The sequence below is a fragment of the Halyomorpha halys genome, unplaced genomic scaffold (genome assembly GCF_000696795.3).
Source record: "Halyomorpha halys isolate HHAL.00 unplaced genomic scaffold, Hhal_1.1 Scaffold38.1, whole genome shotgun sequence".
Classification (NCBI taxonomy): Eukaryota; Metazoa; Arthropoda; class Insecta; order Hemiptera; family Pentatomidae; genus Halyomorpha; species Halyomorpha halys.
Genome location: NW_027110526.1, coordinates 590748 through 603140, shown reverse-complemented (window position 1 = coordinate 603140; position 12393 = coordinate 590748). Strand labels below are relative to the sequence as shown.

Here is a 12393-nt window from a genome sequence, read left to right as displayed (position 1 = left end):
TTTTTTTTTCTCACTTGAGCTTTTTGCTCACCTGGCCACCTCCTGTGTTTCTTTTTCTTAATCATGAACAGCGGTAAGAAAATCTTAAATCTTTTATGAAATCTGGATTCTAAAGCCCCTGATTGAAGAGCTACTTTATATTATAATACTACTACAATTTCAATTTCAAATTCTATTGGAAGTAATCATAAAGATTTTTTGATCATCACATCATTTTTTTTTTTTATCCCCCTTCCTTGCCTTTCTCAACAGCCTGGCTCAGTGTACTTCCATGGCAGAGCAATCTACTACTACATGTTCTGCTCCATTTCACGCTGTTTCAGGAACTCTGCATGTGGGGCATCAGGGGTCGATGTTCTTTCCAAAGCTCTGCAGCTTTCCCTGGAACGCCTCCCCCCCATGTCCTGTTAGGATCTGTGAGACCCAATTGTCCAGGAGAAGCGCCCTTTTGGCTTGCTACCCACCTTCCATTCCACTCCTCTATTGAGTCCTCCTGTAGTACTTTCTTCCATAAGTTTGAAGTCTCACTGATTCTCTCTCGGAGTTCCTCCAGTAGTGCTTCCAGTTCCTGCCTCTTTACTTCTTATTTAAGGACATCCACCCTGAGGATGAGATCCAGGGGCATCACTCCAATTCATGTGACACTGTTCTATATGTCTTCATGACCCTCAGCAAAGCCAATCTCTGTATGGCGGTCAGTCTCCTCTTCACATCCAATTAGCGTCATCATCACATCCAATTATATTAAAAAAATACTACAAATCCTCTACCATGATAAATGCTCATGAGACACCTCTTCGGGTACAAAATAGTAGGACACTCCCGCCGGATTGAGAAGATTGGGTTAAACTAAAACTGCAGAATGACATAATAAGTAATTTTACCTGATATAACTTTGACCACAATATGGTATTCCTCTGACCAGGTCAAAGGCACATTCATCACTTAATTCTCTCATTGGATTCTCCATAATTTATGGAGATTTTCCATGTCTATACCGGCCAGTTTGAAGGCCAGTATAAATATACTCCCATGAATTTTTCAGCAGTTTTTTTAAACACCTCCTAATATAATATACCAATATGGCATAGAAAATAATTTTCAATTCAATATTTTTTTTAAGTTTTGGCAGAAACAATTTACAAATAATCATAAATAATGCAATGCGAAAATAATGAATGGAGCAAACTAATTTTATAACAGAATTTAAAGTGTTCTTTTCTGCCCTTATAATGAGAATATTTTCAGAGATGGTGATTTCTTTCTTTCAATAATAACAGATGAGCCATTGACAAGGAATTGTAAAATAACTAGTTAATGTTATTTTATTGCTGAAATTACTGCACAATGCATAAACAAAATTCAAGCCTTTCCGTTTAGTGATGAAACATATAAATCACACTATATAAAGCATTAAAACATTAAAATCTTATTTAATCAATACTGCTCACATATTAAACATTTTTCTGTTTAGAAATATTAATTACACAGTTTTTATTAATTGCCCCATTAAATTTATATGATATTTAGTTGTTATTTAACCATATAATAAACTTTTTAGAAAAATAAAAATTTGTACTAAACATATTTAAAACATAGAAAATTGGTGCAGATTTCATACATGTTTACATTCAGGTAAAGGTTTACATAATTACAAATAATTGGAAAACTAATTTAGTGAATATTTCTTAAACACACAACTCTTCTGTAGTTTATGTTGTTGTTGTTGGTCCTGATGAAACAGTAGAATAAATATGTTCAGCACTCTACCGATATATATCTATAAACAGATTCTTAGCTAAGCTGGCAACTGGTAACCATCAGATTTAGTTAATTGTATGCTCTGTGGTTGGAAGGTATGCTTTCAATTTTTTTTAAATATATTTTGTGTTTCATTCTAAATTTCAAAAGGATTATATATTAAATAATCAATAACCATGACATAATGAAAATTAGTTTTATAAAAACTATATAAATAAATTTATAATTAGAATTCACATGTGATTTAAATTTTTTGAAAGAAATTCTTTCGCCTCATAAGAATATAGCACAGAATCTGTTAAGGAAAATAAATTGAAAATAAACAAGACATTTTTTCGAATTATATGACTTCATTAAATTAAATTAAAATCCCTTATTTAAATATAATTTAATTAAGAAACTAAAATTGCCAGTATTTAAACATGTACTTCATAAACAACCATAATTTATACCATCAGTACCTTTAGAATTCTGATATCTTGTAAAAAAATTAAATTAAATTAAATTAAATACAAAAAAGATATTATTTTAAAATATTTTACTTTGATAATATAGAAGTTCCAAGTATAATTGTAAATAGCATTTCCATGTCAAATATAAACCTTTTCCAAGCCAAAAGTAATCCACATTTTACTCAAAATGTTATTATAAATTCTTTTATAGTTTGGCAGATTTCTTCAGAATAGGTGACGTTTTTTAGGTTTTCTATGTTACTATTTCCAAATTTGCTGTTGTAATTATGAATGTGCATTTCGATTGATTGTTACTTTTGAACTTTTCTTCGACGTGGGGATCGTTTATCACGTTTTCGTGTGTCTTGATTCTGTTTGATTAACCAGATTTTATTTCGCATTTGCGCGTTTTTGTTGATTGTATAGTTATCAATCTGGGGGTCATATTCTAGGTTTTCAATGGGTCTGATTCGATCTATTCAATTTAATTTTGGATAGCTCATATGATTTTCGGATAAATGTTACTTTTGGAATTTCCACCGACATGGAAATCATTTTCGGGTGTTCTGATCCATTTTTGGAATTCATTTTTCGATTTTTGTACCTTTTTTAATATTCTTCGATATAGTGAGCGTTTGATGGGTTCTAGGGTGTCCTGATTGCAGTCGTTGAAATAAATTTTCTGATTTACGATTGGGCATGAGCATTTCAATGTACTATTACATTTAGATTATTCTTCGATGTTTGAATAATTAAATCTTGAAGTGTTCTGATTCCATTTTCTTTTTTTTTTAAGACTTTTGATGCAACATGCTCATTCCAAGTCACTATTATTATATCATTTTGAATAAACCTTAAATACATCTTGTCCCCTCTCCTCTAAAAAAATATATATAAAACTACAATTATATTAATTAGCATTTCAAAATAAATAAATAACTATAATTTTATTTTTCATTAATTATATATCTATTTAAAATTAGCACTTAACATAAATTACTTATCTAATTAATGTTGAACGAATATGGTGCAATTATTTGAAAAGTAATTATTGAATTTAATATCATCATTTTTTCATTTATCATCATTCAATAAAAGAAATAAAAATAATTTTTATAAACTTATTCAAGTGGTTACAATTGAAATGAAAAAAGTTTCATTCAAAAGGGAAAAAGTTACAACTGATATGTAAAAGGTCACATTTGAATTACAATGAGGAAAGCCTTCAAATGACTTGCAAATGTAAGATCAATTGATTTATTTTCATTAATATATGGAAATATATGTAACTTTATATCTATTCCAAATCTCAGATATACAAATGTTATACATTAATAAATGTTTTTAAAAAAAATTATATAAATATAATTGAAGGGAAATAATTAATTTTTTTATAAAATACATCAATTATGTACTTTTTTTTTTCTGATTACACTTGTCCTACTTTAAACATATGTTTCCCTCCTAAACTTCACTGAATAATTTCGATATCAAACATATTTCATTTACATACATACATTTCATTTATAGAAATTCATTAACTCAATTAATTAATTACTTTTATTTTATTTTTGTTTAACTAGTATATTAAGTAGTATATTTTAGAGTTAGTCACATGAGATATATTATTGCAAATGATAAACATGTTGAACGCGGGGGTGGTGGACACAAATAAAATGTTTTTACTGTTTTATTAGTTACGGTTAAATAACATAAAACGTTCTTGCTGTAGTGAGAACAAACAACACACACAACATAGCTTGATGGCAACCTACCGACTGCAACCGCAATCGATATATTCACTGTTTGCCACAGAGCAATGTGTATACAATAAAAAAGGAATTTTAACATCTCACTTTAACAAACCAAACCTTTTCAGCTACAGCTGAGTAAACCTATTAGAAGAAGTAAAACATTACTTACCCGCTGTACGCAAAAAAATTTATGATGAACACTTTTCAATTTCTTTTATTTTTTTAACTTGGAACTGCCGTTTCCAAGGTAAACGCGTTAGGAAGCCATATTTTGGCAAAGATGGTAAAACTTTGTAGTGTTTCGACCGTCATTTCGACCATATGTAATTCTGTTACGGATTTACAATGTAAGGTGTGGCGTTAAGTCCACAGGGAAATTAAAAATGGGCTGCGGTTATCTTAAAACATATATTTATAAAAGGAAGATTTAAAAAAAAAATAGTATTTAGTGTGGTATTTGTTCTAAAATGTAAAGAAGAATGTGATTCGAAGTAAACAATATAAATACAAAAGAACAGGATGATAAAATGTAATCCTAAGCGAAACATAAGTAATATGACTAATGATAAGTATTAACAGTTTGGTAGTTGCAGGGAAAATCTATTTCGGTTCATGAAGATAGAAATTAGGGTTGTGTGTGATAGACATAAATAAATTTATTATTTTATTTATTTAATGTAATTTACAACTGTACAAAATAATACAATAAGTAAATATGTTGTATGTTTCATATACACTTGAAAATCTTGGGAAGGAAACACCCATTGGTGGTACTTCAAACATTAATTTAAATTAGAAGGTCCCGTGGCCATCTTCTTTTCAGACGCCTCGGAGGATTATCAGGGATTGTTAAGGATGAAAGATTAAGAATTAATGGATTAGGATGGTTAAGGAGTTTGGAATGAAAAGACACATATCTGTTTTGGGTCAAATCTGCAACGAATGGGATGTTAAGGTCTTTGTGAATGAGTTTATTTGAAACGTAATAAGGAGCATCTTGATGCTTAAATCCTTGGATTTTATGTAGGATTTTAGATTGTAATTTGGATGTGGGAGGAATTTGATGGTTTGGTGGAGCCCCAGAGCTCAATTCCACATGTCCAAATTGGTCTGATTATCGTAGTGTATACTAATTTTTTGTATTGAATGGGGAGTTTAGAGCGTTTGTCAAGTAAGTGTTGTAGCAATCGGAATCTATGAGCAGTTCCTTGTTTCAGTCTTGTGTGTGGATTCCAATTAAGTCTATAAATCCATAAATAAATGAATCTGTTGTAGAGTATAGAAGAAACCTTGAAGAGTGTAAATATTTCGAGATAAAATGAAGTATTAAATTTAAAGAAATAATTGACACTGATGGTCGATAGACTACAATATAATTTAGCACAGAGTAAAATCATAAAATATAATATAGCACTAAACGGCGAGAAAACACGATTATCTATCGGAGCGCTATTGCGTATTCACAATCATATTCACACTCATATTTCACATTCACTAATGAGGACGAAGACATAGTAAGCTGTTCTTTAATCATTTAAGTTTAAAGTGTTAAGTAGCACCATTTTGGAATTTTAAATAAAAAAATTTTAAAATCCAAAAATTTGCAATAGACTTAAAATTTATCTTCATCTAACACAATCTGATTTGAACACAATCGATATACGAAAAAAAAGTCATTACAACAAAGTTTTATGTCTTTTTGACTTTGATAAGACTAATTTTGAAGATTGTCTGTCTCCATTGCATAAAAAACTATTGATATAATGAACAATGATGATTTAGTTATCATCAATGAATAAATATCCGATTTTGATACATAAATTGACAAGACCAAAATTATAGAATTAGAAAAATCCACAGCTCTTAGAACTGAATTCCTTTGTTAAAAGATATTTAGGCAATCAACCAATTAGAAAGAAATCTCAATAGAAAGTTTTAAAAATTTGCTCATTTATACTTTTTGGGGCACTCACTACGAATTTCAATATTGTGATCTACGATTTTCCCAGGAAATATAAGAAGAAATTAAAAAAAAAGAAAAAAACTAGAATAATTGTCTTTTCAAATAAATTATTATATTCATTTGATTACAAATTAAAGACAATTAAATTTTGAGTTTAGTGATAGGACGTTACACAAATACATTATTGCTAATAAACAAGATATATTCTTTTCATTGGAATATCGATGAAATGCTAACTTGTTTTAGTTTTCTAAATTACTCACTGCATATAATATCAAGATTTGGTTTCCCATAAAATATAATAAAACTACCAGAAGGCAGAATAGCTTTGTTTTAGTGAAAGAAATTGTAATTTGAGACTGAATTAGTCAAATTGACGATTTAAGCTTTGTTCAAATACTTTGGCGGTATATAATATATCAACTTAACATATCTGTTCATTAAAGTATTATTTTTTTTAAATGAATATAAATCTAGTATAAACTAATCTACATCTAATCCCTGTTATAATTACAGGAAAAATGATAAATGGATTACATCTTATTCTTGCAAAAAAAAAAATCCTATCGAGATTCTAAAATCATGTCATATTATTGTTATATTAACAGAAAAATCAGTTGCTGTGTGAGCATTCCCGACCTACTTTGAGTTCGCTCCTTTCAAAATGGTAATTTATTTATAATGGTAAGCTATAGTTCCACTTTGGGAGCGAGATAGGACCAGGGTAAGGCGCGATGCTACTAACTCTATAACTAAGGGAGGAGGGAGAAACGTGCTGACGTTGGGTGCCGCGTTTGCTCATGTTAGACCAAAAATGTGTTCCAATGAGCATTTCCAACGCTCTGTTAGCACAGTTTAGGCGCAATAAACCCTAGTTTTGGCGCCGATTAATTATTGTAGATGAATACAGATGCAGATGAGTACAATGATAGACCATTATACGCCCGAAACAAAAATACAGTCGAAAGTGACGACTGTTTTTTGGGATAGTCATGGAGTAATTTTAAACGACTATCTTCAAAAAAGGAAAAACCATTACAGGAGCATACTACACAAGCTGAAGGCAGAACTTATGAAAAAACGGCCACATTTGCAGAAAAATAAAATCCTGTGTCACCAAGACAAGGCACCGTCTTACACCTCAGCGGTTGACTTCTTCTTAAGCGTCTTCTTTTTGTTCCCTCACCTAAAAATGCGCTCGGAGGACAGAGATTTTCGTCAAATGAAGAGGCAATCACCTTCGTAAACAATTATTTGAATGAATGAAAAAATAATTATATTCTGGGACATGTATCCCCTAAGAATTAATAGATGTTTCATACACTATGATTTGTGTAACGCAAGCATTTACAAGCTTTCAGTAAGTAAAATGAAATTACATTGGTATATTGGCTTTACTACTGTTTATAATGTCATTCAATATATATGACTCTTTTATTTGATTACAAAGATGTGGAGGTGAAGGAATGAATAAATAAAATGAATTAAATATACTTATGAAAATTGCACTCAAGAGGACGTGAAAAAGTATGCCTGTCAGTTACAATCATACACTTTAAGTTATTAACTTATATTTTATTAATGAGTTTTAAACTCATTGTATTGGATTCACGATTAATTACTTAAAATGTACAATTTTAGCAGGTACGCACTTTAACGTACTGTTCAATTTATAGCGAAAAATAGGTCATTTCGAATTACTTATGTATGGTTGATTGAAAAAAAAGAAGTCAATCATTGTAATACTGGAGTGGATTGTCATAAAGGATGTGTCTTATTAGCAAATTTTGTTTTTGTAATTTTCTCATTTATGTTTCGTATATATTATTAGTGTGGCAGCGGCAGTGGCGTGATAACGCGCCTTTCTACCAACCCTGCGGTTGCGAGTTCAAGCCCGGTCCCATCCAGGTTTTCACAAGCATAAAATTACACAAACCTCACTCACAGCCTCCCCCAGGACATTTAAGAGACACGTTAGCCAATGGGTGGCACTCACAAAAAATAGGCATGAGAGTGACGAACCCACCCTACGAAAAAACCACGTCAAGAAACGCGCGATGTATCAAGGAAAACATCGGGCGAGGACTTAGACCTCCGTCTGTCGCCTATATAATAATAATAGTAATTATGAGAGATAGTTGACCGTGGATGATGAATGAGGAGAAGATGGTTGGGGGTGCGGTCAATGAAAAACACAAATAAGTTCGATTAACTTATTTTAATGTGTCAACGTTTCGGCTAGAGTTTCTAGCCTTCTTCTGGGCTAAAAACAGAACAAGATAACAACCACAGTAAGTATAGAAAAATAAAAAGGAAGTGTAAACAGAATAATTTTACACATAAAATGAATAATTTTACAAAATAGAATTAATAAAATGAAGTGATGAGAGAAGCGGGAAATAAAATGTATACACAGGTAATTGAAAAAGTGGGTAAAATAACATGATTAAGGAAATGAAATAAAAATAAAGTTATATAATGCAAAGAAGTATGAACATAGTAGATATAATTAATTTAAAATTTAAATATGAAAAGAAAATGAAAATTGAGAGGAAGAAAATATATGTAACAATAACAGATGATAAAGAGGCAAATTATAAGTATAGTGAACAAAACTTATGACGCGGGTAAGGAAAATGGATAAAAGTGGAGAAAATAAGGGGTAAGAGTAAAATAAAGAAAGGGGAAAGAAAACTAAAAAAGAATAAAAACGAACCTGTTCGCTGGAAGATCAAACGCCTAATGGATACTGCGCTAATGACGGCCAAACTCAAAATTAAAAAAGCCGTTACTACAATGACTAAGTGTTTTTTTATAAAGAAAACGTTACGAGAGGGTGAAAATAAAAAATAAAAAGTAGAAAAATTTTAGAAGAAGAAAGGGTGTGAGAGGATGATGATTAATAGTGATAGGAAGAGTTAAAAATTTATACGAACCAACGAATTACCGAATAACGAAGTACCGGAAGATACACTGTCATGGTTATTTAACAACAGTTAAAAATAGGAAACGTAATATAAGTGGGGGACGACAAATGTATAAGAAAAGGTTTAAAAGTGAAATAATACGTTCAAAGGGGGACGGAAAAAAAATAATATGAATTTATTAAAAAAAAATTAAAAGGTGAAAATTACTTTTTTAATAAATTAACTATTTGTGAATATGTTAATGATAAGTTGTTCTTATTGGTTTTTATGTTGACGGAAGAAGGCTCTAATTGGATATAGAGGCTTTCAGAGATGAGCCTGTTTATACTTGTTTATACCTGTTTATAATGTTTATTCTTCCTTTTTATTTTTCTATACTTACTGTGGTTGTTATCTTGTTCTGTTTTTAGCCCTGAAGAAGGCTAGAAACTCTAGCCGAAACATTGGCACATTAAAATAAGTTAATCGAACTTATTTGTGTTTTTCATTGACCGCACCCCCAACCATCTTCTCCTCAATAATAATAATATATTATTATAGTGCTAACAATGGGTAGTTCCTCTATATGGCTCTATTATGATCTTAGAAAAAATGTACTTAAGTATTTTTATTTAAATACAGTTGTAAATACCATTAAATACATTTTTAAAAAAGTTTTGTTTATAAATTTAATTTTATATTCACAATTTTATATTCTACCGACAGGAAATAAATGGAGAAATATTTCCTTCTTTTACCAAGTTAAAACGATATAACATGTAACATGGCTGAGAGTCTGTTACTAGGTCTGTTAAATGGAGAATGACGTCACGAAACAGACCAGCTGAGCTTGTCAACGTTTTATTTGTTGTCGTGTTAGGTTACTTACTCGTAGTTTGGTTTTTTTTTTCTTTTGTCTTGTGTTTATGACTTTTTAAAAAATATAATCAGTAGCTAAACTTTTACACTTCTTTTCGCTTATTTTAGGCATTTTGAAATAAATTACTGTAAGCAAAACAAAGGTTAGGTTTGAACATGTGCTTCCTCTATGGTTCTGTTTGGAATTGGTTACCATTCATTACAAGGATTTGGATCATTATTCATTGTACGATTCGATGTAATGTAAACCCCTTGTGTTATTATATTGTTTATAATACTAACTATAACTGTAACCTCTTGTGCCATGTTCATACTGATATCAAAGATTAAAGTTATTTTTCTTTTTCTATTTCACTTAATTTGTTTATATTTTATCTAAATGATGTTCTGCCTCAATCATGTTTAATCTCCTCTGACAAAGGCATAGCAAGATCTCTTCAGTTTACTCCATTTTAGGAATGCTTAGCTTGGTGACAGTGATCTACTTGAAACTATAAAAATGAGGTAAAACTATCTATAATGCCCAAAACATTATTGAAATTTCATTATGGCTTTATTGAAAAAACAACTGCCAATCGTGCGTCTTAAAGAGAAAAGTTGCTATGGTAGGGGTATTCATGATCTTTAGTTTAACATGTTTGTTGCAGCCAACATATGCTTAATAATTGATCTGTTATGGTTGTAAGCATTGCGTATAACCATGTTTTGTTTAGGCTACAGAGGTATTAATAATACCAGTTTTACGTAAATACACTGGGTCAGCGGGCCTAATCTCTCTACCTAGTCAGTGGTTGTAAGGAGGCTGGCCAACCCTCATACTTGCTTCAAGCCACTGCGGGCGGCTCTTCTCCTCCATGAGGATATTTCTTCAACAGGGGCCCCATCGCCCAAGGTGACATATAGATTATTTTATTCATAAATTCGCTCCGACAATAAACAAAATTTTTTTGTTTTTAATTTTTAATTGTATTTTTAGAAGTTCATTTTATTTTTTTTTTTCTAGTTTATATGGTTCGATATTTTGTCTTACAGTTTTTTATGTCTTTTATTTCAAATACAGCAATAACAAAATTCGACTAAATAATTGTTTTCACCTTACACGGTTGGGCCAGTAATGGTTCCTTTTGAACCTCTACCCGCCGTAGCAATGTTAAAGCGTGTTAAATGGAAAAACTCATGTTAAATGGAGAAATATTTCCTTCGTTTACCAATTTAAAACAATATAATATATAACATGGCTGGGAGTCTAGTTCTGTTATTTAAGAGTTTGACTTGGTCTGTTAAATAGATAATGTCGTCACGAAACAGACCAGCTGAGCTTGTCATCGTTTTATTTGTTGTCGTGATAGGTTACTTACTCGTAGTTTGTGTTTTTTTTTTTTTTTTGTCCTGTGTTTTGGACTTTTTAAAAAAATATAATCAGTAGTCAGTAACCTGAAGTTTTGGAAGGAAAGGTTACTAAACAAGTTGCTCAGAAAATCCGCTAGGAGCTCTTATGCATTTATCATTTAACATGACTTTAAATAGTGCTGCTCACAATGCTATACTTATAACATTTAACATGGTAAAACATTTTACATTTAACACAATATCATGAATACCCCTACTATCGGCTTTCATTATAAAACAGGTTGTTAAGTGTGACTCACGATGTGATGAAGGGGTATTAAAATGGGACTTAAAAATATTACAATACTCGGATGTGTAAATCCGACAAGATCAATAAAGAAATTTTGTTCAAATATACTTTATAATAAGAGTAAGTTGTAAAACAAAAAAATAAAAATCTGTACATTCAAAGTGATATATGCATCACACAACTTAGCCTACAACCTGGTTTATACCACTAAGTTTTCTGTAGATCAATGGTCTCCTATTGAAGTTATCACTATTTTTATGATTTTCGGATTCGAACAAAAATCTAAATACCGGAAAGTAAATTAAAAAAAAAAATCGTATTCGAGAGTTTCTGAAAACTTTAAAACGTGTATTTCCGTCAAAAATAGAAATTCAGCATTTTTTCACTATCGCAACCTTTCTAAAAATTTAATTGTAAAAGTAACTAGGAAAAAAAAACATATCAACTTCATTAGACTAATTCATATTTTAGCGGATTAATTACATACAACACCACTATATATATCCATGTCATTAAATTAATTCATATTCATGCGGATTTTGTTTGCAGGTTTAATCATAATCCTGCTTAATTGCTACAAAATCTTTATCTCATGTTATTTACTGAATCGTAAATAAATAAATTCATTATCTCAGGGCATGGGGCTGTAGTGACCTTGATATGGTTTGATCCAATATTGGCTCAGCTGATTTCATTAATCATTTTGTGGTCATCAATAATCCCCACTTCACAGACTGTAATTTTTATATTTTATTCACAATCTTTCCTTTTTATACATAAAAATAAGAGCGTAAAAAAAAAAATATATGGGTCGGCTCATATGAAATCATTGATTTTCACAGGAAAGGTTATTCAGTGAAAGAACTTTATGAAATATTGAATCTGAGAGTGGTATGAAAAGTTTCTGATCTAACAAAAATACAAGACTTTTTTTTTCATCAGTCTCCTACACACTTTCCTCAGCGATGTTCCTATCTCTGTAATCCATCTAAAATGTACTCCGCGTTTTTCTCTGCAAAATAATCTCAACACCAACCTT

The 12393-nt window shown here is 30.6% G+C and overlaps 1 protein-coding gene across 2 annotated transcripts in view; it reads left to right on the top strand.

Annotated features, from left to right (window-relative positions):
- Window positions 1-12393, top strand: part of LOC106687324 (facilitated trehalose transporter Tret1) — a 40418-nt gene that overhangs the window by 3047 nt on the left and 24978 nt on the right. The window contains exon 1 of one of the 2 annotated variants that reach the window (XM_067048711.1): window positions 10587-10607. The exons of the other annotated variant lie outside the window; for it this stretch is intronic. The gene's annotated coding sequence lies outside the window, so the exon portion shown is untranslated. Of the gene's footprint in view, window positions 1-10586; window positions 10608-12393 lie in introns of those variants that run through there. 2 annotated transcript variants of the gene reach the window in all.